Below are 21,918 nucleotides of genomic sequence, written 5' to 3'. Positions count from 1 at the left end.
AGTTTCTTATAAATTTGATCGATAATATGATCTCCTTTGGGTTTGAGCTGGCAATGAAATTTCTGGTCTATATGGCATAAACTTAATTTTCTTGTCCAGAAATAACCAATCACAAGTCCTCCTCACCACTGTCCACACTACAGAACTACAGAACTTGAGAAGCCTCGTGGCCATGTGTCCCTCTTCCAGGGACGTTGCTGCATTGCCAACCCACAGTGCTGAGTTCCTGCCCCTTCACATATCCTGATGCCAGAAATAACTGTCTAGCTATTTCTTTGAATAAAATTAGATTTACCATGAACTATCTATGATTTCATCAACTTACCTGTGGATCAAAACCACCTAAGAGCAATGTGACTGTGTTGAGAAGTAAAGCCAATGGCCAAGACCTAGAGGGAGACCAACTCACCCACATGAATTGGAATCTGTAGGTTTAGCCCACCGCTGCTATGTGCCAGCCCAGCATAAAGATAACTGTGGTCTTTGGTGCCCCTGCAGGTGGATATACTTCCATGGGAGATTTTACAATCAGAGTTATACAGTTGACCTTTGGTAAAGTTACTCACTTTTAAAGTATTTTGTCTGAGGAGCCCATCCCTTTTCCTCTATTGCTAAATTACATTTTCATCATCACTGAATAGCAGTACATTTATTTCAATGTAATAACCACACCACAAAAAACAAACTTTGTGAGCATTACCACCTATCGGCAGGAAATAGTATTTCTTACTTTTTAAAAATAAAGATAGTATTAGGGAAAAAAAAAGATTTTTATTACAATTTCTAAAATCTCCCAACTCTGTTTTTCACTCTGATATTCAAATCTTAATTTTTTATTCTTCTCTCCCTCCTCAATTTCTTCTCCTTTCTTTACAATGCCAAAATAAATTTTCTTAACTATCAGCTGAGATAAAAATTCATTTTTAAAAATTATCTTCTATATTATCATTATTTTATTTGATGGAAGTTACGGACTTTTTTTCATGTAAGCGTTCTGTGTTGTGCTGCAAAAATCTGTAAATAAAGGAACTGAGCTGTGGCAGTTCTCGGACTGTGTCACATTGCTCCTCACCACAGAGTCCCCTGTTTCTGTATGCTGTGACAGGGACATGGGGAAATACATGGTTTGGATGAGGACGGAGGCATTTCGTTGACATTTCCAGTGACACAAAAGGAGACCAGCAAACCTTCCTGGACTTGGTTTGTGCCCAGACAGCTCTTTCCTTTGAAAAACATGTTTGAGTTGGGAAGAGTTTCAGGATTTTATGACTTTCCTTTCTCATAAATGACTAAAGATCTGAACTATTATAGCATGTTCACCTTGGACCCTCTGGTGGCTTTAGAAACAGCACAAGAATGTGGTAATTAATGCCATTTTGTGGACGTTAACATTTCTATAGATAGTTCTCACAACATCACTGTTTCTGGCATATAAACTAAAATTCCAAAATTTTCTTGTTACTGGGAAAAAGAAAAAAGCCAAATGCTCTAAATGTTCACCAGGTTAAGGAATCTGACTATAGGAAAATAGTCCATTTTTCTGTTTTTTGACCGCACTCTCTCTAGAAGAATAGTTGCTCACGTATCAGTTAAATCTCAGTGTTCCATGGAGTGAAACATTCCAGGAATGTGTCCTGAAGCAGGGTGACCGGCTGTAAATCTGAGCTGGAGGCAGAGTGGAACAGCCGAAAAATAGGAGCTTGAAATCTACAAAGCTTGGTTCAGTTTCCAATTGCACTACCTCGCAGTTAGGTGACTTTGGAAAAGTTACTTATTTTTCTTGATTGTTGATGTTTAAGCAGAAAATTTGAACAATAAAATAAACCTTCCAAGACACTGCTCAAGATCAAAGAGAACACATATGAATTGTTTAATACAATGTGGAGCTGTCATGGGCTGAATTGCATCCTCCCAAAATTCATATGTTAAAACCCTAACCTGCAATAGATGTATTGACAATAGTGCCTTTAAAGAGGTAATTAAGGTGAGATGAGGCCATATGGTGGGCCCTAATCTAATATGACTGGTAGATTCTTCCATATAAGAAGAGATGGGGAGGAGATGGGGACACACATGGGACCACACAGAGGAAAGACCACAGCAAGAAGGTAACCATGTGCAAACAAAGGAGAGAAGCCTCAAAAGAAACCGACCTTGCGGACACCTTGATCTTGGTAGTCTTCGGGACTATAAGAAATACATTTCTGTAGCTTAAGCCACCACCCAGTCTGTGGCATTTTGTTTCAGCAGTTCTAGCAAACTAATTCAGGCTTATAATAGACTCTTGATGGATGCGAGTTATCATCATGCGTTTTTCCATCGAGACACCAGATATACATGTCTAGGCTGGGTAAGCAGGACTGGCTCACAGCTGATGGCAAGCAACTACTCCCTGAATGAATTCAAGGCATACACAGGAAAGTATGAATTCTTAAAATATCCCGGCCAGCACAGCACAGCACTAGAAATTCCTGGCTCATTCAGGTGGAGGCACTGAAGGGTCCTTTTAAGATTCATATTAAGCCATTATCCTCCATTAACGTCTTTAGACTAATAATTCAGAAGATTGTAGCTCGTTTTAGAGACCAAGATTTTGAGAGGATAATATCCAGAGGAAATAAGGTTTCAAAGGGGAGAAGAAGGAAAACAGGAGAGCACAGTGTACTGTGAGTGAGGAAACTTCTCTGTAGTGTTTCCAAAGAAATAAAGAAACACTGCCATGTGGCCACTGAGTTCAACAGGGACACCCCCACCCCAAAAGAAGGTGCTGATAAACAGATGCTGAAGGCACATTTTCTCAAATTATGGTCTGCCTGTAGAAGAGATTTGTTTGTCCCTAGGATACAGCATCAGCGCGTGTGTATTTTCTCATGCAAATTTCCTCTGTAGAATCACAACAGTCACACAGTACCATGAGTTATATTCTTATTCAGACAATGAACATGAAGTGATGTCTCTCTGGGCTACACTCATGAGGAAATAAACTGAAAAGAGGAAGGCAATGGAGACTAGCCACAAGACAATAGAGACAAAGAAAATCCTAACTGCGGAAGAAATTATAGACTCAGAAAACTCAAAATTTTTCTTAAAACAGCCTGAACTCCTGTTATTCATTTCTTCCCCAAGTCTGATTTAAGTCACAATCCGGGCAAGCTAAGATTATGTCATCTTGGAGATATTATTCACTGGTTTTGTCTAATACCTCTTCATAAACTTTAAACATCCTTTGACTCAGGGGAAACTAAAATAAAATGAACCGAAGAAAAAAAAATAAAGTGAGTAAGTAATTAAAGTGAATAAATCAAATGAATCCTAAAAGCAGAGAATTTGGATCTGACCGCAAGTCAACACTAATGCTAAACAGTTAAAGTGATTATATCATGTGGTTCTCAAGAAATAGTAAAATCTGACATTTTAAACTGAAAGAAAACTTAGAGACATCAATTTCACTATTTATAAAATGATGGGGTTGGACTACACAAATCGAAGGTCCATGTCAGCCATATTTTTTGTGTGACTATGTAACTTTCTTTACATTTGTCTCCTTATCAGGTATTAGCAGAGATTATAATGGCCAAATGATGATAACATTCAATGACATGAAGCATATAATTCCAAATTATCAGAAGGACACAGTGCTAAGTCAGGTCATTTTCCAAATAATAAGTTCAATGTCTTCCATTTGGCTTTTATTTTTCATTTGATCAGCCCAAATTGAGGTGTGAGGTCATTTCTTGGACAATGAATTCTTTTAACTTTAGTTCACCGAATCTGAGTTTCATTTAAAATGTTCTCTTTGTTGCCCATTTTATGACAGTTCCAACATATTCACCAACAACACCTTCTACATTTGGTACAGACGATGGAGCCCAAGATGCCATAAAGGAAAAAAACTGTGATCCCCCTGATAGAAAAACTTTCCATGCCAATGAAATATCTAAGATATTATTTTATAACCTGGTGATAAAAACAAATTCTCAGCAATGGCACACGATTGCAAAATGACTATAGCAAAATATATCTCAAACACTACAGCTGGCTTTAAAAAATAAGTTAAAGCGCTTCTGATCTTCAGGTTTGCAAAATAAAAACAGAACACACACATGAACTCATGGAACTCAATGCGGATTAAACCTTCAGTTCTCCTTATGTTTTGTTGGAAGTGAAGGTAGGACTTTGGACTGGACAGCACCAAAGACAGAGACCCATTTTAATCAAGACTAGTTTGCAAGTTTCTTGAGGGTGAGAGCCCTGTCTTGTTCATCTTTGTGTCTTCAATAGGATTTCACATAAAACTTTACAGGCATTTTATATACATCTGTGGAATACATGAAATAAACAGTTACTCTGGTAAATTGGAATCTTGTAGAAGCATTAGAAATGTATCTAACTACAGCTGATTTCTAAAGGGTCATTTTCTTTGGGGAGTTTTTGTCTTAGACTGGCCTGGACTGGAAATACTAGTAAAACAGAATGAATTAAAAATGGACTTGAAAAAAAGGATAAATGTGAATCAAATAGCATTAAAAGATTACTGTTTTGGGCTACTTTTTTATACATGAAGTATGCTGTGAAGTGTAAAATAGTTTCGGTAGAAAACAAGATGTAAATATGGCAGGGAACCCATTTGGTTTATTATTATACACTTACATATGACGTCACACAATCATATGTAATCTATCCATGAACAACTAGGAAAGCTTTATTGAAAGGGAGATTATTTACGTCTTTTTTGTAAATGGGTGGCTTAATCCACCCTCTCCATTTCATGCTTTTGATCTTGAGAAAGTTGAACCCCCAGCCTTGAGGGCTGTAGATCACTAGCCCAGTTCCAGGAAGGAAGTGTTTGGGGGAGTCAGAGCCTTTCCAAGGCAGTGCGGGCCAGGTGCAGGTTGAATTATGATTTGTTTCTCGCTACTGCAACCTTGGTGTGATGTATTAATTTGAAAGATGATATTATTCATTATTACCATCCTGCATGAGAGGAAAACATTCAACAAAACAGATGAAAATTATTTTCCAGGTCCTCTAGTTCAGGGTTTCTGATTTTGTCATTGAAAGAAAAGCTACATATTTTATTCCTCTGAAACGGGTAGCGATCACAATATTCATAACATGCATGTTATGTGCTTTCACAACAATACTCGTGGGCAATTGAAATGAACAATCTAGTTTTTGAAAAAAAACCCTACCATTTAATCCATCAAACTAGAATAAGGATTCACTTGCTTGAATAATTCAAGTATGACATTAAATCACGTACATTTTGTACAATTTTCCCTCCCTGCTGGAGGGGCACATGCACTTGGACGAACATACGGATCTTGTTGCTTCTTGATAAAGTCAGAGGAGCTTAGGTAGAACATAGTGATGCTGCACGCTCATTGGTTTTCCCTCTGGAGCCACAAGGCTGTCGCCATGACTACAAAACTGCAGTTACCACGGCATCCGCAGGCTCATCCAATGTCAAGGCTTCTGGGTGGCCCAGCACAAAAGCTATTACTTTATGTTGTTTCAAAGAAGACTTTGAATAGTAGTAGAGAACTAACATAATTCAAGTAAACAAGGTTTCCTATACTTTTCCATGTAGACAGAAAGCTGTTCTTCAAAGTGGGAGTAAATGATCTAAACAAATTCATTTCTCCCAATTAGCCAATGAGAGAAATATATTAGAGTTAAAGGGATAAAAATGTACACAACCAGTATAGAAAGACTGCATTACTAACCAGTTTCTAAATGGATGGGGAATTTAATATAAGCTCACACTTCTGTACATCGTTTATCTTGATAAGCCACAGCGGCCAACTCACAGGTAAGAAGTAGCAGAGCTACAAGCCAGAAAGCAGAAAATCAGAATCAGAAAAGCACAAGGGCAACTCACCCACAGTCTTGTCTCTAGAATAGCTAGTATCAATTCTTTTCCATGCATTTGATTATTTCAGCTTTATTGAGGCATGACTGACACATGATCATTGTTGAATATTGATCGATAAATATGTAAATCAGGTATACAGTATGATGTTTTTATATACCTATTCATTGTGAAATGCTACTGCCAATCAAGGTAATTAACCTATCCATTAGCTTATATACTTACCTTTGTGTGTGTTTATGTGTGTGTGTGTGTGGTGAGAACATTTAAGATTTACTCACTTAGCAACATTCCAGTGTTATAGTCAACAATTAACTATAGTCCCCGTGCTCTACATTAGGTCTCCAGAATGTATTCATCTTATAACTGCAAGTTATTTCTTCAGACACCTTTCCTGACACCTACACCAGATTGTTTCCTGATGTTTTATCCTTCTAGAGTGCTCTGCCTTACTTCATAGAACTCCATACACTTGTAATAAATGTCAGTCTTTCTTCCAGACTCTACAAGGACAAGTCCATTACAGCTTCATCATCCAACACAATGCCTGTAGCAGTACTCAATAAACATGTGCTAACTGGTTTAAAAGACAATGAGAAGCTTGTTTGGAAAGGGAAAAGTTGTCCACTGTGCCTCAAGTATAGGGCGCATGAGATGAAACCGTGAAAGATACATTTGAGGTTAAATTTTCCAGAATCTTCAAAGCAAGACTGAGGCATTCAGTAGTCAAGGGAAGCCAGTATAGGATTCTGAGCTAGGGTGTGATGAGGTCAATGTGCAGTATATTCATATTACTTCCTTCTTGATACAAGGGTAGAGCAACAAGGCACACCATGTTTCTTTGTCTTGTCTCTTTTACAATGTCAGTTCTCCAGAGTCATGGCCATTGGTGCTGATAAACATAAACTTGGTCAGAATGTGACCAGACAGGGACTGACCCAGGGGGGGTCTGCCCCAGGCTGGCCTGTGGTATGTGGGCGCTTCACTTCATGTAGGAAAGATTTTACAATACGAGTCCAGGTGGGTTTGAGAATACATTTATTAAAGCTGGAGACAGTGACATAAAGGAGGAACTTAGGGTAGAAGAAGCAACAAGGAGAGCCTAGACAATGCTCTGCTGTGGCCCTTAGAAACATTACAGGAAAGCAGTGAGCCAAGGAGGGGCTGCTTTAGCTCACTGGGAAGTCAGAGAAAAGGGGGTGTTGGAGACAGAATCAGGGGGTAAGGCCAGAACCAGCTGCCACTATCTGCTGTTCCTCTGGTTGCAAGTCTCATGGGGACCCTTAGGGCTTAGGAGGAAGTAAAATGGCCATGCTTGAGAAAGGGCACGGTCATGCTCTAGAGCGAGCCCTTGCTGAGTCTTGGTTCTGAGGGCTTGTTACCTTTTTTTCCCTTTCCTATGGGCAGGATCTTAGGGGAGGGTTTCAGCAGAATATTCATCAGGCTTCAATGTGTGTTTTTAACATGCTGATGCATCCAACTGAGTGTATCAGGGAGTTTTGGATTATTCTTTGGTCTGTTTTATTGTTTTACTTTTATCTTAGGTCTGTCTGGCTCTAATGGGGTTTTTGTTATGTATTCCCCTGACTTCATCTGTCCTTGGGTTTCCTGGCACAAAGACGTATAATTGGGTCTTTGTTCTCTATTTCCCAAATGAGAGTGATTTAAGCTACGTATTCTCTGGTTAGGGAGGGGAGGTATAAACCATTTGCTCTCAAGTGTCCTTGGTTAAGGAAGATAAGGTCTTGAGATGCAAAAGCTGACTGTAAATTCAAATTGTTTGACCTCATTTAATTTTCTTGTCTCAGTTTCCCTAGTCCACTCGAATTTTCCTAGCATCTTACTATCCTACCACCATAAGAACAATGGGAGCCAGCATTTCTCCATAGTGTGATTTACACTGTCACGTTGCCCGGCAGCACAGAGATGAAATGTTCAGTTCTGACGCTGTCACGCTTTTACTGCCAACTTGCTCTGGAACAAGAAAGGACTATTTAAAAATAACTCTAGGAAATTCCCTAAAAAATGCACAGCCCCCTCTGGGCCCAGGTCTGGTTCTGTATTGGAAACAAAAGCAGAGATAAAGCAACACCAGTATCACTTCCCCTGTTTTCTATGTGAAAAAAAACACACAAAAATCAACATTATCCTCCCAGCCCCAGCTGCTCAGAACATCAGGATCAGAAATGACGATGTAAATCAAGTGTGAGAGCAGAGAAATGAAGGCTGTACTTTTCAGTTTTGTCGCTTTTTTTTTTCTACTGTGTTTTTCAGTTTTGTAGGTTTTTTTTTTTCTACTGTGAAGCAAATAGTTTATTGGCACTTGTCTGGCCTGTAAACGTATCTTTCCATAGAAAATCTAGTTCCTTGGGGGACTGTGAGTCTGTGATTGTTACTTATGCTCAACAAACATAGCTCCAGACTCTTCTTTTCTGGACATTGTTGGCTTTTCATGATCTCTTATGAATCTGGTTCTGTGCCACGAACACTCTATAAACAATAAGCAATGCGAACAACTAATACCATTTTACAGAATTTTGTGAAACCAAATAAAACACATACTAATTGTTGGCTAAATGTACCAGAAAGACTACAGTCTAATTTGGGGCAACAATGGGACAGTCAGTTAAGATACCAGGTTTGGAATCGCCCTGCCACCTACTACTTGTATGACCTTGGGCAAGTTATTACGGAGCAATTTATGCAATGTTACACACATGTAAGCATGCGCTCTTTGTCAGCTACTTCACATCGTCATTTCTGATTCTGATGTTCTGAGTAGCTGGAGCTTGGAAGATAATGTTGATTTTTGTGTTTTTTTTTCCGCGTAGAAGTAAGTATCATTATTATCTTCTTTTCTCATGGTGGGAAACTGAGGCAGAGAGGTTAACTAACTTGCTCAAGATCACATAGCTAATAGAGGGATAGCCAGCATTCTAACACCAGCAGCCCAGTATCTAGAACTTGCTCTTACACATGTCCCTAAGCCTTGTTTTCTTCCAAAAACAGTTACAATAATACCTACTTCACAGGATTGTTGAGATTGAAGTGAATAAATGTATGTCAAGTGCTTAACACAGTGTCAGCACACAGTAGGTTCTCAAATGCTAGGTGTTAGAATTAATAATCCATGAGATATGATCTTGAGAATGATCATCATATATTTGATGATCAGTTATCCATGTGAGTATTATCATTCTGGGGGTGCGTATCCACAGTATAATTTTAGTCTTTTCCTGGACGTTCTCTTCTGGATATAACTCCGGGGCATTGCCCGTTCCCTTGGATGACGTATGTTCGAGGAGTCTTTGATATTGGTATAGTCTGGTATTATCCAAGCTACCAAGACTCAGCAGTCAATATTTTCAATGTAGCTGACTTCTTTGCCTTTTAACTGCATCTTGAAAGCCCTTAAAGCAATGGTGTGTATCTATGCCTAATACAGGAATAAACGTTAATGAAAAGGAGAGATATTTTTTAAATCAAAAATTTTGGAGTCTCCTGAAATAAAGTTAAGCATGTTTTTTTTTCTAGTGCATACTTATAAGCTCCAGGCAAAAGCTTTTTGTTGTTGCTAAGAACATGGACCCTTTTATATTTCCACCTGGAACTTCTAGTCCTGTTGATTTTAATTACTCTGCTGTTACCTGACTGCAATCGCTGAAGAAGGTAGAAATAAAGTACATCAATTCATTTGTGCCCACCTCCTACTCTCAGATTTTCTTCACATACCACAGACCTGCCTCAGGCACCGATTCTGTTCACCTTTGTTCATTTTCTTCCTCTGAAGAAAGGGCCGGTGCAGTTTGGATGCCAGCCTGCCCGCTTCTATGCGGAACCCGGAATCAACCCACTCCTTTATGTTTATTCCTGATTTTATGTACATCCTTACACTTTTTAAAAATTCAAATAAATTTCCTAATCAAATAGACATATCAAATGCGTATCAGTAAAAGGTTCTGTGTTAAATACTAGAGATGTGAAAACCAAACGCAGAGCAACACAAACCTGTGAGGAACAGTGGAAAATAGTACTGCAAAGAACAAACCCAGAACGGCCAGAGAGTGGGGAGGACCACCAGAGCGTTCTAGTATCACGAACGTCAAAGGAAAGGTGATTATTTTATTTCGGACACATCGTTCAATTTCTATCTGAGGATCAGCAAAAAAAAATTTTTAGTGCAAATATTTGCTGTTTCTGGGCATGGGGTAGAGGCTGAATATATTGGGACCTCCTCCGGGCAGAGGGTTATTGCTGGGAGAAAAAGCTTTTAACCAACAAAGCTTTTAACAGTTGCCCAAGGTTACTATGACAATATTGGAAAAGTGAAAGGTCTCAAGCATATACCTGGTTGCCTACACAAAATATTTACTTAATTTTGAAGCCGTATTGGGAAGTCAAGTATAAAGCCTTTGGAAGGCAGAGTGAAATGTCCTGCATTCTCCTGAAATAATGACCTCTGGGAGAGTATGCCTGAACTAAAACACCTGCAGAATTTCAAGGTCAAAGAGTCAAAGACAACTGACTGTCAACACATTCTGGAGGCCCACATCGTAGGACTAGTTACGAGCTAGATGCAGACTGAAGCTTGACAAAACCGTAACCTGGCCTTAACCTAGCTCAGTCCCTGACTATGATACAGTGATGTCTGATCTACTTTATCTGCCTAGCAGAGGAGAGATTACATCCTAGCTGAGGAAGATAGTATCACCTGGAAACTCTATTGTTCTTTTGTACCCAATAAGATGAAAATTCTTGACCATTTTGTTAATAACTGATAAAAAGAAAGTAGACAATAGAAGCCTACCCAAAAGTGATTCAGAATGTGAGGTTAACTGACACAGACTTTAAAATAACTATAATTAATATGTTAAAAAAAAGAAAAAGATGGAGAAAATATATAAAAAGATAAAAGATTTCACAGAATTGAACTCTATAGAAGGGAATTGTGCACATTCTACAATTTAAAAGTATGATATCTTAGATAAAGAATTTAGTGAGAATGGAGGAAAAAGATGGCGGTGGGCAGGACAGGAGGGAGGGTGAGTGTGTGAGAGAGTGAGCGAGGGTGAGAGAGTGTGAGTGGACGACCAAACCCGAGCAGTGCAGAGCCGCGGAGCAGAAGCTTCCTGTGCTGTGGACAGAGCAGCCAGCTACCTTGGTAAGTGGCCCTTCAGAGCCTTTCTCCCTGCACTGCTGGGAGTCCGGCCATTTGGAAGGTCCTGGGTCTTCCCTGGGAGGAGGCAGTGGGAGTGGCCAGGGCCCAGCAACCTGAGCCCACCAGTGCACCTGGCACCATCGGACAAGTGGACACTCTGTGTCAACACAGACCTGTGCACAGTAGCGGAGCTCCCAAGGTGTTGGTCACGGAAGCTGTGGACAGCCTGGAGCCCAGCACCATCCCCCATAGTAGCAGCCCAATAAGAGTGGAGATATACCCCCAGCAACAGAGGCTGGGGAGCAGACATCCATCCCCAGGCAACAGAAGCACAGACTAGCAGCTGAGACCCATCCTCAAAAACTACAGCAAAAGCTGAGCAGGAGTTGAGCCCCACAAAGCAGCAGCACTCCCCAGCCACCAGCGGCGGGACCTGGGGCTCCACAGAGGCCTGTGCGGTCCAGAAGCTCACAAGTGCAGTGGGAAGCCAGAGCCCTAGAGAGACTGGTCAATCCAGCTGCCCGCCCATGGGACCTGCAGGGTGCGGGGGCACTAGAGAGGCCTGTGCCACCCAGCAGGGACTGTGGACCCAGCTGTGCAGAAGATAGGCATAGAGGATGTGAAAATGGAGGCAGAGTGAATAGAAGCTACGCAGATGATCTCCTAGGACCAAACAAGAATTACAACTAAAATAAAGACAAATCCTCGGAAAAAGGCAACAGAAAAGCAGCAGGACAGGACCATATAACCAGGGACACTGGTAGGATCTGCGGAGGTGCGAGAGGGTGGCAGGCTGGGAGCCCAGGGACAGCAGCAGTCTTAGTTGTGAGCAGTGCCCTTAGGGAATAAAGACCAAGCCCGCTCCACAGTGGAGACAGCCAGGACAGAGCACTAAAATAGCCCCAGCCACTCACCTGGGGGCTACAGCAGAGGGAGGGCAGACTGGGCTGGAACTCTGTGGGGATACCCAGGATTTGGAGGGCACTCGGAGTTTTTGCTGAGTTGCGGCCACAAAGGACAGTGGCCTGTGTGCTCTTTCCCTGAACTGTGGGGAAAAGCAGCAGCCCACCCCCTGCTCGGAGATTCAGCCTTTCCCAGGTGAAGCAAAGAAATGCAAAGTGAAGCTCATTAACAACCAGCATCGATCCCACCCTCTGGAAATCCTCTTATGCAGAACACCAGGGCTACAATCAATCAGAAAACCAAAAGGAAAAAATAATTAAAAAACAAGAAAACAGCTTAAGAGAAATGTGGGACAACTAGAAACATAATAATATTCGCATCATAGGAGTCCCCGAAGAAGAAGAAAATGAGCAAGGGTTAGAGAATATATTTGAAGAAATAGTGACAGAAAACTTACCTAATTTGGTGAAGGAAGAAGGCATTCAAGTTCAAGAAGCACAGAGAGCCCCAAGTAAGAAGAACCCAAACAGGCCCTCACCAAGACATATAGTAATCAAAGTGCCAAAAATTCAAGACAAAGAGGGAATCCTAAAGGCAGCAAGAGATAAGCAACTGGTTACCTACAAAGGAAACCCCATAAGGCTCTCAGCCGACTTCTCCAGAAACACTACAGGCCAGAAGGGAGTGGCATGAAGTAATCAAGGTCATGAAAAACAAGGATCTGAATACAAGACCACTCTATCCAGCAAGGCTATCATTCAAAATAGAAGGTCAAATAAAGAACTTCCCAGACACACACAAAAAAAGGCTAAGGGAATATATTAACACCAAACCAGCATTGCAAGAAATGCTAAAGGACTGCTGTAATTAGTAGAAGAAATAGGAAGAAAAATGTAACCACACTAAACAAAAATAGCAATAAATAAGTACATATCAATTATCACCTTAAATGTGAATGGTTTGAATGCTCCAATAAAAAGACACAGAGTAGCTGATTGGATAGGAAAACATGACTCATATATATGTTGTTTACAGGAGACCCACCTCACAACAAAAGACTCACATAGTTTGATAGTGAAGGGATGGAAAAAATCTTTCAAGCAAATGGAAAGAAAAAAATAGCTGTGATAGCAATATTCATATCTGATCAAGTAGATTTCAAAATGAAGACCATAACTAGAGACAAAGAAGGCCACTACATAATATTGAAAGGATCTATCCAACAGGAAGAGATAACCTTGGTAAACATATATGCACCCAATATAAGAGCAACAAATATATGTAAAAACTTCTGGAGGACTTCAAAGGAGAAATCAACAACAAGCAATACAATAATAGCAGGGGACTTCAACACCCCACTGACATCACTGGATAGATCTTGAAGTGCTAGATCAAATGGATTTAATAGCTATCTACAGAGAATTACACCCCAAAATGACAGAATTCACATTCTTCTCAAGTGCACGTGGGACATTCTCAAAGATAAACCACATGTTAGGGCATGAACTAAGTCTCTACAAGTTCAAGAAGATTGAAATCATATCAAGCATCTTCTCAGATCACAATGGCATGAAACTAGAAATCAATTGCAACAAGAACTTGCAAAGACATTTGAAAACATGAAGGCTAAATAGCATGTTATTGAACAATGAATGGGTTACCATGGAGATCAAGGAAGAAATTAAAAACTTTCTGGAAACCAATGAAAATGAACACACAACAACACAAATCTTTGGGATGCAGTGAAAGCAGTTCTGAGAGGGAAGTTCATAGCACTGCAGGCCTACCTTAAGAAGCAAGAAATATTTCTAATAGACTATTTAACCTCAAACTTAAAGAACTAGAAAGTAAACAAAAAGAAAACTCCCGAGCAAGTAGAAGTAAGGAAATAGTCAAGATCAGAGCAGAAATAAATTACATGGAGACCCAAAAAACAATTCAAAGGATCAATGAAACAAAGAGCTGGTTCTTTGAAAAGATAAACAAGATTGATGAACCCTTAGCTAGATTCACCAGGAAACAGAGAGAACCCAAATACACAAAATCAGAAATGAAAGAGGAGAAATAATAACTGACACCAAAGAAATACGGATTGTGAACAAATATTATGAACAAATATACGGCAACAAATTTGACAATCTAAGCAAAATGAACAAATTTCTCGAAACACATAGTCTCCCAAAACTGAAACAGGAAGATATTGAAAACTTGAACAGACCAATAACAACAAATAAAATTGAGAATGTAATCAAGACTATCCCAGCAAACAAAAGCCCAGGCCTGGATGGCTTCACGGGGGAATTTTACCAAACATTCAAACAAGAACTAATCCCATTATCCTGAAACTATTTTAAAAAATTCAAGAAGGAAGACTTCCAAACTCATTTTATGAGGCCAGCAGAATTCTAATTCCAAAACCAGAAAAAGATACTACAAAGAAAGAAAACGACAGACCAATATCCCTGACAAACATAGATGCCAAAATCCTGAACAAAATACTATGCAGCTCTAAGAAAGAAACATCTCTTATCCTTTGAGAAGGCATGGAAGGACCTGGAGAGTATTATGCTAAGCAAAACAAGCCAAGCATAGAAAGACAAATATCACATGATCTCACTTATTTGTGGAATATAATGAACTAAACAAACTGCTGAACAAAATTAACCCAGAGACATGGAGGTGGAGTACAGGCTGACAAGCCTCATAGGAGGGGGGTGTTTGTGGGGGAAGAGATAAACCACAGAACTTACATGCATGTATGCATTTCCAATGAACATAGACAACAAAGCTGGGGATGAGGCAGGGGGAAGGGGAGGAGGGTGTCAATGGTGGGAAAAATGAGAATCATCTGTAACAAAAACAAATTAATAAATAAAAAATTTAAAGAAACCAATAAAGAAAAAAAAAAAAGAATTCAGTGAATGCACTTAATAATAGATTGGATTCATTGAAAGAGTGGATTAGTAAACTGCATAATAGATTAAGATAAAATACCCAGTGAAATGCACAGAGGAAGAAAACATGAAGATAAAAGCTAAACAAAAATGGAAACCTCAGAGGAGGGGGTGAAGGGGATGAAAGAGAGGAACCACAGAACTTATATGCATGTGTGCATAACCAATGGACATAGACAACAATGCTGGGATGGTGGTTGGGGGGGGCAGAGGGTGTCTAGGGGGAAAAAAGGAGAAACATCTTTAACAAAAATTAATTAATAAAAATTGGGAGGAAAAAACTAAACAAAAATGGAAGGATGGTGTAATATATGCTAAAAAAATTAACATTTGTGTAACTGGATTCAAAAACGAAGAAAAATATATAAACTAAGATAGAAGAAATTTTTGAACAGATGATGGTAAAGAATTTTCTGTAATATATGGAAGACTCAAATCATAAACCCAAGAAACTTACAATATTCCAAGGAGCAAAAATTCAAAGAAAATTATACTAGGCACATCATAGCTAATTTGGCTGAAAGTCAAAGACCCAGAGAAAATCTTAAAAGTGACAGAGAGAAAGGACAATTAACCTTAAAAGAAACCACAATAATACTGACAGTTGACTTCCCATCAGAAGTGATAATCAGACAGAAGACTGTTGAATGATATGTGCTGAAAGAAAATAACTACCAACTTTGATTTCTATATCCAAAGAAAACATCCTTATAGTAACTTCTGAGTTATTGGCTTCAACAGACTGATTGAGTTAACAAATAAAAACAATAAAAGAAATTCTCTAGGTAGAAGGAGAAAAAGCTTAGATGAGAGCAGAAATGTCAGTGGGAATAGAGAACATGAGAAAGAGTAAATATATAGGTAAATATAAATGAAATTGATTATACAAAATAATATCATAATATTTCATGGAGTTTAAAATATCTATTGCATTTAAAATGCACGAAAACAATAACGCAAAAGGCAGGAAGATGTAAGTAGATTTAAAGTATTCTGAGATTGTTGCTTTATGAAGGAAGTAATAAAAGTAACACTGTGTAATTGTCAAGAATGCATAAGATCATTTCTGAAATTTTGTTTTCTAAAACCCAGCATGATGGCTGACTACACACAGTGTTAACATCCTGTGATATTACCAGTCTCATGATCACATCACCACTTTCTTGCAAGAAGCCTTCCATATCCTCAATAAATTTTCATTGAGCAAAATTAAGCGCAGAGTAGACCTAATCTCATTATTTCCTCTACCATCCATGAATCAACTATCATCAGGTTAAGAATTTGTCAAGTCCATTGTCTTTAGAAGAGCAAGGCTGCCAACTAGTGTTTAGAGACTCACCCCATTCTCTTTTTAATAGTTTACTTCTGTGAAATGCACCATTAAAATTTTTTTTCTGGCCAGCTGGCTTGTAGCTAAACCCTTTTATCCTTACCTCAGTGACTTTGCTCTCCACTTTCAGATCTAAGGAGCGAGCATATTTCACTCATTTCTGTTCTTGCTCTCCTGTAATTAAATGTTTCTTTTGCATAAGGAATGAATAATCCTTCCAGGGATGTTATCATCCCTTTCCACCAGGTCTATGAGATATTTATGAGCCTCTGTTTGTTTATTTGTTGCTATTTATATTGTTTTATTTATTTTCAATATTTTGCTTATGGATGAGTCATCTTATTCTTATACATCTTTGCATTGGTTTTCTTCTATAAATTTCAATCTATTTCTTTCTCACTCAATAGTAATGTAAATAAAATACAGACTCTGGAATTAGCCTGTCTTGTTTCAAAATCCTAGCTCCAGTAACTATTAGGCAAAGATGGACACTTTTCTTAACTTCTCTGCTGAAGTATGCTCATCTGTAACATGACAATGAAGATAATAATAGGATCTACTATTATATGGGACTTTTGGGGGGGTGGTTGTTTTAGTTAATATACATGGGACTCAATTGTTTGTGCACGACAAATGGTAACATGGTCAATAACAAATGGTAACATGGTCAATAAATGCTGGCTATATTTCTTTTTTGTTGTTGCAATTTTTATTCATTTATTTTTGTTACAGATGTTTCTCCTATTTCCACCCTAGACACCCTCCTCCTGATCCTGCTCCCCTCCCCTAGCACTGTTGTCTATGTTCATTGGTTACACATATGTACACATAAATTTTTTGTTTATCTCAACCCCACCCCCCGTCAGCCTGAAACATACTCCTTTCTATGTCTCTGAGACTATTTTGTTCATCAGCTTATTTTGTTCATTATATTCCACAAATAAGTGAGATCATGTGGTATTTGTCTTTTGCTGATTGGCTTATTTTGCTTAACATAGTACTCTCCAGGTCCTTCCATGTCGTCTCAAAAGATAAGGGATCTTTCTTTCTTATAGCTGCATAGTGCTCCATTGTGTGTATGTACCACAGCTTTTTTATCCACTCATCTACTGATGGACACTTGGGCTGTTTGCAGATCTTAACAATTATAAATAGTGCTGCTATGAACATAGGGGTGCACATATTCTTGCTGATTGGTGTTTCAGGCTTCTTAGGATATATTCCTAAAAATAGGATCACTAGATCAAATGGCAGTTCAATTTTTAATTTTTTGAGGAAACACCATATTGTTTTCCATAGTGGCTGCACCGGTCTGCATTCCTACCAGCAGTGTACTAGAGTCCCCCTTTCTCCACACCCTCACCAGCACTTGTATGATGATTTGTTGATGGCAGTCATTCTGACAGGTGTGAGGTGATACTTCATAGTTGTTTCATTTTGCATCTCTCTGATGATTAGTGATGTTGAGAATTTCTTCATATGTCTCTTGGCCATTTGTATGTCCTTTTTGGAGAGATGTCTATTTAGGTCTTCTGCCTATTTTTTAATTGGGTTCTTCATCTTCCTTTTGTTGAGTTGTATGAGTACTCTATATATTTTGGAAATTAACCCCTTATCTGATGTATTGTTGGCAATTATACTCTCCCATATAATGGGTTCCCTTTCTATTTTGATGCTTGTTTCTTTTGATGTGCAGAAGCTTTTTAGTTTGATGTAGTCCCATGTATTAATTAATTTTTTTCTTGGTTTCTCTTACCTTAGGTGTTATATCAGTAAAAATTCTGCTGTGTGTGATGTCTGAAATTTTGTTGTCTACATTTTCTTGCAGGATTTTTATGGATTCATGAGTCACATTTAAGTCTTTTATCCATTTTGAGTTTATTCTTGTGTATGGTGTAAGTTGATGGTCTAATTTCTTTCTTTTTTTTTTTTTTTTTGCATATAGCTGTCCAATTTTCCCAACACCATTTATTAAAGAGGCTGTCTTTACTCCACTATATGCTCTTGCCACCTTTGTCAAATATTAATTGAGCATAATGACTTGGGTCAATTTCTGGGTTCTCTGTTCTATTCCATTGATCTATATGCCTGTTTGTGTACCAGTACCAGGCTGTCCTGAATACAGTGGCTTTGTAGTATAACCTGATATTCAGCATTGTGATCCCTCCTACTTTGTCCTTCCTTTTCAAGATTGCTGTGGCTATTTGGGGTCTTTTTTTTTTTTTGGTTCCATATAAACTTTTTTTTTTTTTATGAATTTTTATTTACTTTTTTGTTACAGATATTTTACCTTTTTACCCCATTGGCACCCCCCACCCCACCCCACCTCCACCCCGTCCCCGGCTTAGTTGTCCATGTCCATTGGTCATGCATACATGCATATAAGTTCTGTGGTTTATCTCTTCCCACCCCCCACCCCCTCTTCTGAGGGATGTCAGTCTCCATATAAACTTTTGAAGTATTTGTTCTAATTCTCTGAAATATGTTATTGGTATTTTAATAGGAATTGCATTGAATCTATAGATTGCTTTGGGTAGGATGGACATTTTAATAATATTGATTCATCTAATCCATGAACAAGGCATATGCTTCCACTTTTTTAATATTGTACTCTATTTCTTTTTTCAATGTCCTGTAGTTTTCTGTGAGCAGGTGTTCTCTGGTTAAGTTTATTTCTAAGTATCTGAATTTTTTTGCTGCAATGGTAAATAGAATTGTTATTTTAGTTTCTCTTTCTGTGAGTTCAATACTGGTGTATAAGAATACTGTCAATTTTTTATGTTAATTTTGTATCCTGCTACCTTGCCAAATTCATTTATTAAATATAGTAGATTTTTTATGGAGTTTTTAGGGTGTTCTATGTACAGTGTCATGTCATCTGCAAATAATGACAGTTTCACTTCCTCCTTTCCAGTTTGTATCCCTTCAATTTTTTCTTCATGTCTAACTGATTTGGCTAAGACTTCCAGTACTATGTTAAATAAGAGTGGTGAAAGTGGGCATCCCTGTCTTGTTCCTGTTCTTAAGAAAAATGTAGTTTTTGCCCATTGAATATGATGTTGGCTGTACGTTTTTCATATGTGGCCTTTATTATGTCAAGATATGATCCCTCTATGCCCACATTGCTGAGCTTTTTTTAAAAAATCAGAAATGGGTGCTAGATTTTGTCAAATGCTTTTTCAGCATCTATTGAAAAGATCATATGGTTTTTATCTTTCATTTTGTTTATGTGGTGTATCACATTGATTGATTTACAAATATTGTACCAGCCTAGCATCCTTTGGATAAATCCCACTTGGTCATGTTGAATAATTTTTTTAATGTATTGCTGGATCTGATTTGCTAATATTTTGTTAAGAATATTGGTATTTATGTTCATCAGAAATATTGGCTTGCAGTTGTCTTTCTTTGTAGTGTCTTTATTTGGTTTTGGAATTATAATTATGCTGGCCTCATAAAATGAGTTTGGAAGTCTTCCTTCTTGAATTTTTTGTAATAGTTGGAGGAGAATGGGTGTTAGTTCCTTGAATGTTCAGTAAAACTCCCCCGTGAAGCCATCTGGGCCTGGGCTTTTGTTTGCTGGGAAAGTCTTGATTACATCTTCAATTTCCTTAGTTGTTATTGGTCTGTTCATGTTTTCTATCTCTTCCCAGTTCAGTGTGTTTTTAGAAATTTGTCCATTTCACTTAGATTGTCCAGTTTGTTGCCATATAACTGTTCATAGTATTTGCTAATGATTCTTTGTATTTCTGTGGTGTCAGTTGTTACTTCTCTTTCATTTCTGATTTTGTTTATTTGGGTCCTCTCTCTTTGTCCTTTGGTGAGTCCAGCTATGGGTCCATCAATCTTGTTTATCTTTTCAAAAAAACATCTCTTTGTTTCATTGATCTTTTGAATTGTTTTTTTTTTTTTTTTAGTGTCTATGTCATTTATTTGTGCTCTGGTCTTCACTGTGTCTTTTCTTCTACTTGTTCTGGATTTTTCTTTTTGTTTGCTGTCTAGTTCTTTAAGTTGTGAGGTTAGATAATCAGTTAGAAATTTTTTCAGGTGTCTGGAGGTAGGCCCGTAGTGTTATGAACTTCCCTTTCAGGACTGCTTTTGCTGTGTCCCATAGATTTTGTGTTGTGTGTTTATTTTCATTGGTTTCCAGAATTTTTGATTTCTTCCTTGATCTCCTTGGTAACCTATTTATTGTTTAAGAGCACGCTATTTAGCCTCCATGTGTTTGCATGTTTTTACATATTTTTGTTGTAATTGATTTCTAGTTTCATGCTATTGTGATCTGAGAAGATGCTTGATATGATTTCCATCTTTTTGAACATGTAGAGACTCAGTTTGTGTCCTAACATGTGGTCTATCTTTGAGAATGTCCCATGTGCACTTAAGAGGAATGTGAATTCTGCAGTTCTGGAGTGTAATTCTCTATTGATATCTATTAAATCCAATTGATTTAGTGCATCATCTAGAGTCTCTGTTTTCTTGTTAATTTTTTGTCAGGAGGATCTGTCTAGTGATGTCTGCAGGATATTGAAGTCCCCTGCTATGATTGTATTGCTGTCAATTTATCCTTTGAAGTCCTCCAGAAGTTTTTAAATATATTTTGGTGCTCTTATATTGGGTGCATATATGTTTACCAAGGTTATATCTTCCTGTTGGATAGATCCTTTCAATATTATGTAGTGGCCTTCTTTGTCTCTTATTATGGCCCTTGTTTTAAAGTCTAGCTTATCAGATATGAGTATTGCTACCCCAGGTCTTTTTTTCCCCATTTGCTTGGAGGATTTTTTTTCCCATTTATTCACTTTCAACCTATGTGAGTCTTTTGTTGTGAGGTGGATTTTTTGTAAACAACATATATATGAGTTAGGCTTTCTTATCCAATCAGCTACTCTGTGTCTTTGATTGGAATGTTTAATCCATTTACATTTAAGGTTATTATTGACATGTACTTATTTATTGTCATTCTTATTTATTGTGGTTATGTTTTTCTTCCTATCTTCTACTAATTATTACAGCAGTCCTTTGAACATTTCTTGCAGTGCATGTTTGGTGCTAATATATTCTCTTAGCCTTAATTTTTTTTTTTTTTTTTTTGGCCTGGGAAGCTCTTTATTTCACCTTCTGTTTTGAATGATAGCCTTGCTAGATAGAGTAGTCTTGGATTCAGATTTTGTTTTTTATTACCTTGAGTACTTCATGTCATTCCCTTCTGGCCTATAGTGTTTCTGTTGAGAACTCAGCAGATAGCCTTATGGATGTTCCTTTGTAGGTAACCTGTTGCTTATCTCTTGCTGCCTTTAAGATTCTCTCTTTGTCTTTAATTTTTAGCATTTTAATTATTATGTGTCTTGGTGTGTGCCTGTTTGGGTTCTTCTTACTTGGGGTTCTCTGTGCTTCTTGTACTTGTTTGCCTTTTTCCTTCACCAAGTTAGGGAAGTTTCTGTAATTATTTTTTCAAATATATTCTCTAACCCTTGCTCATTTTATTCTTCTTCTGGAACTCCTATGATGCAGATGTTGTTACATTTCATATTGTTCCACTGTTCTCTTAAGCTGTCTTCTTGTTTTTTAATTTTTTTTTTTCTTTTTGGTTCTCTGATTGGGTCACTTCTCCTACCCTGTCTTCTAATTCACTGGTCCAGTCCTTTGCTTTCTCTACTCTGCTGGTTATTACTTCCAATGTGTTCTTTATTTCTGCTAT

Source organism: Molossus molossus, unplaced genomic scaffold (assembly GCF_014108415.1).
Source record: "Molossus molossus isolate mMolMol1 unplaced genomic scaffold, mMolMol1.p scaffold_m16_p_3, whole genome shotgun sequence".
NCBI lineage: Eukaryota > Metazoa > Chordata > Mammalia > Chiroptera > Molossidae > Molossus > Molossus molossus.
This window is presented reverse-complemented; position numbering follows the sequence as displayed.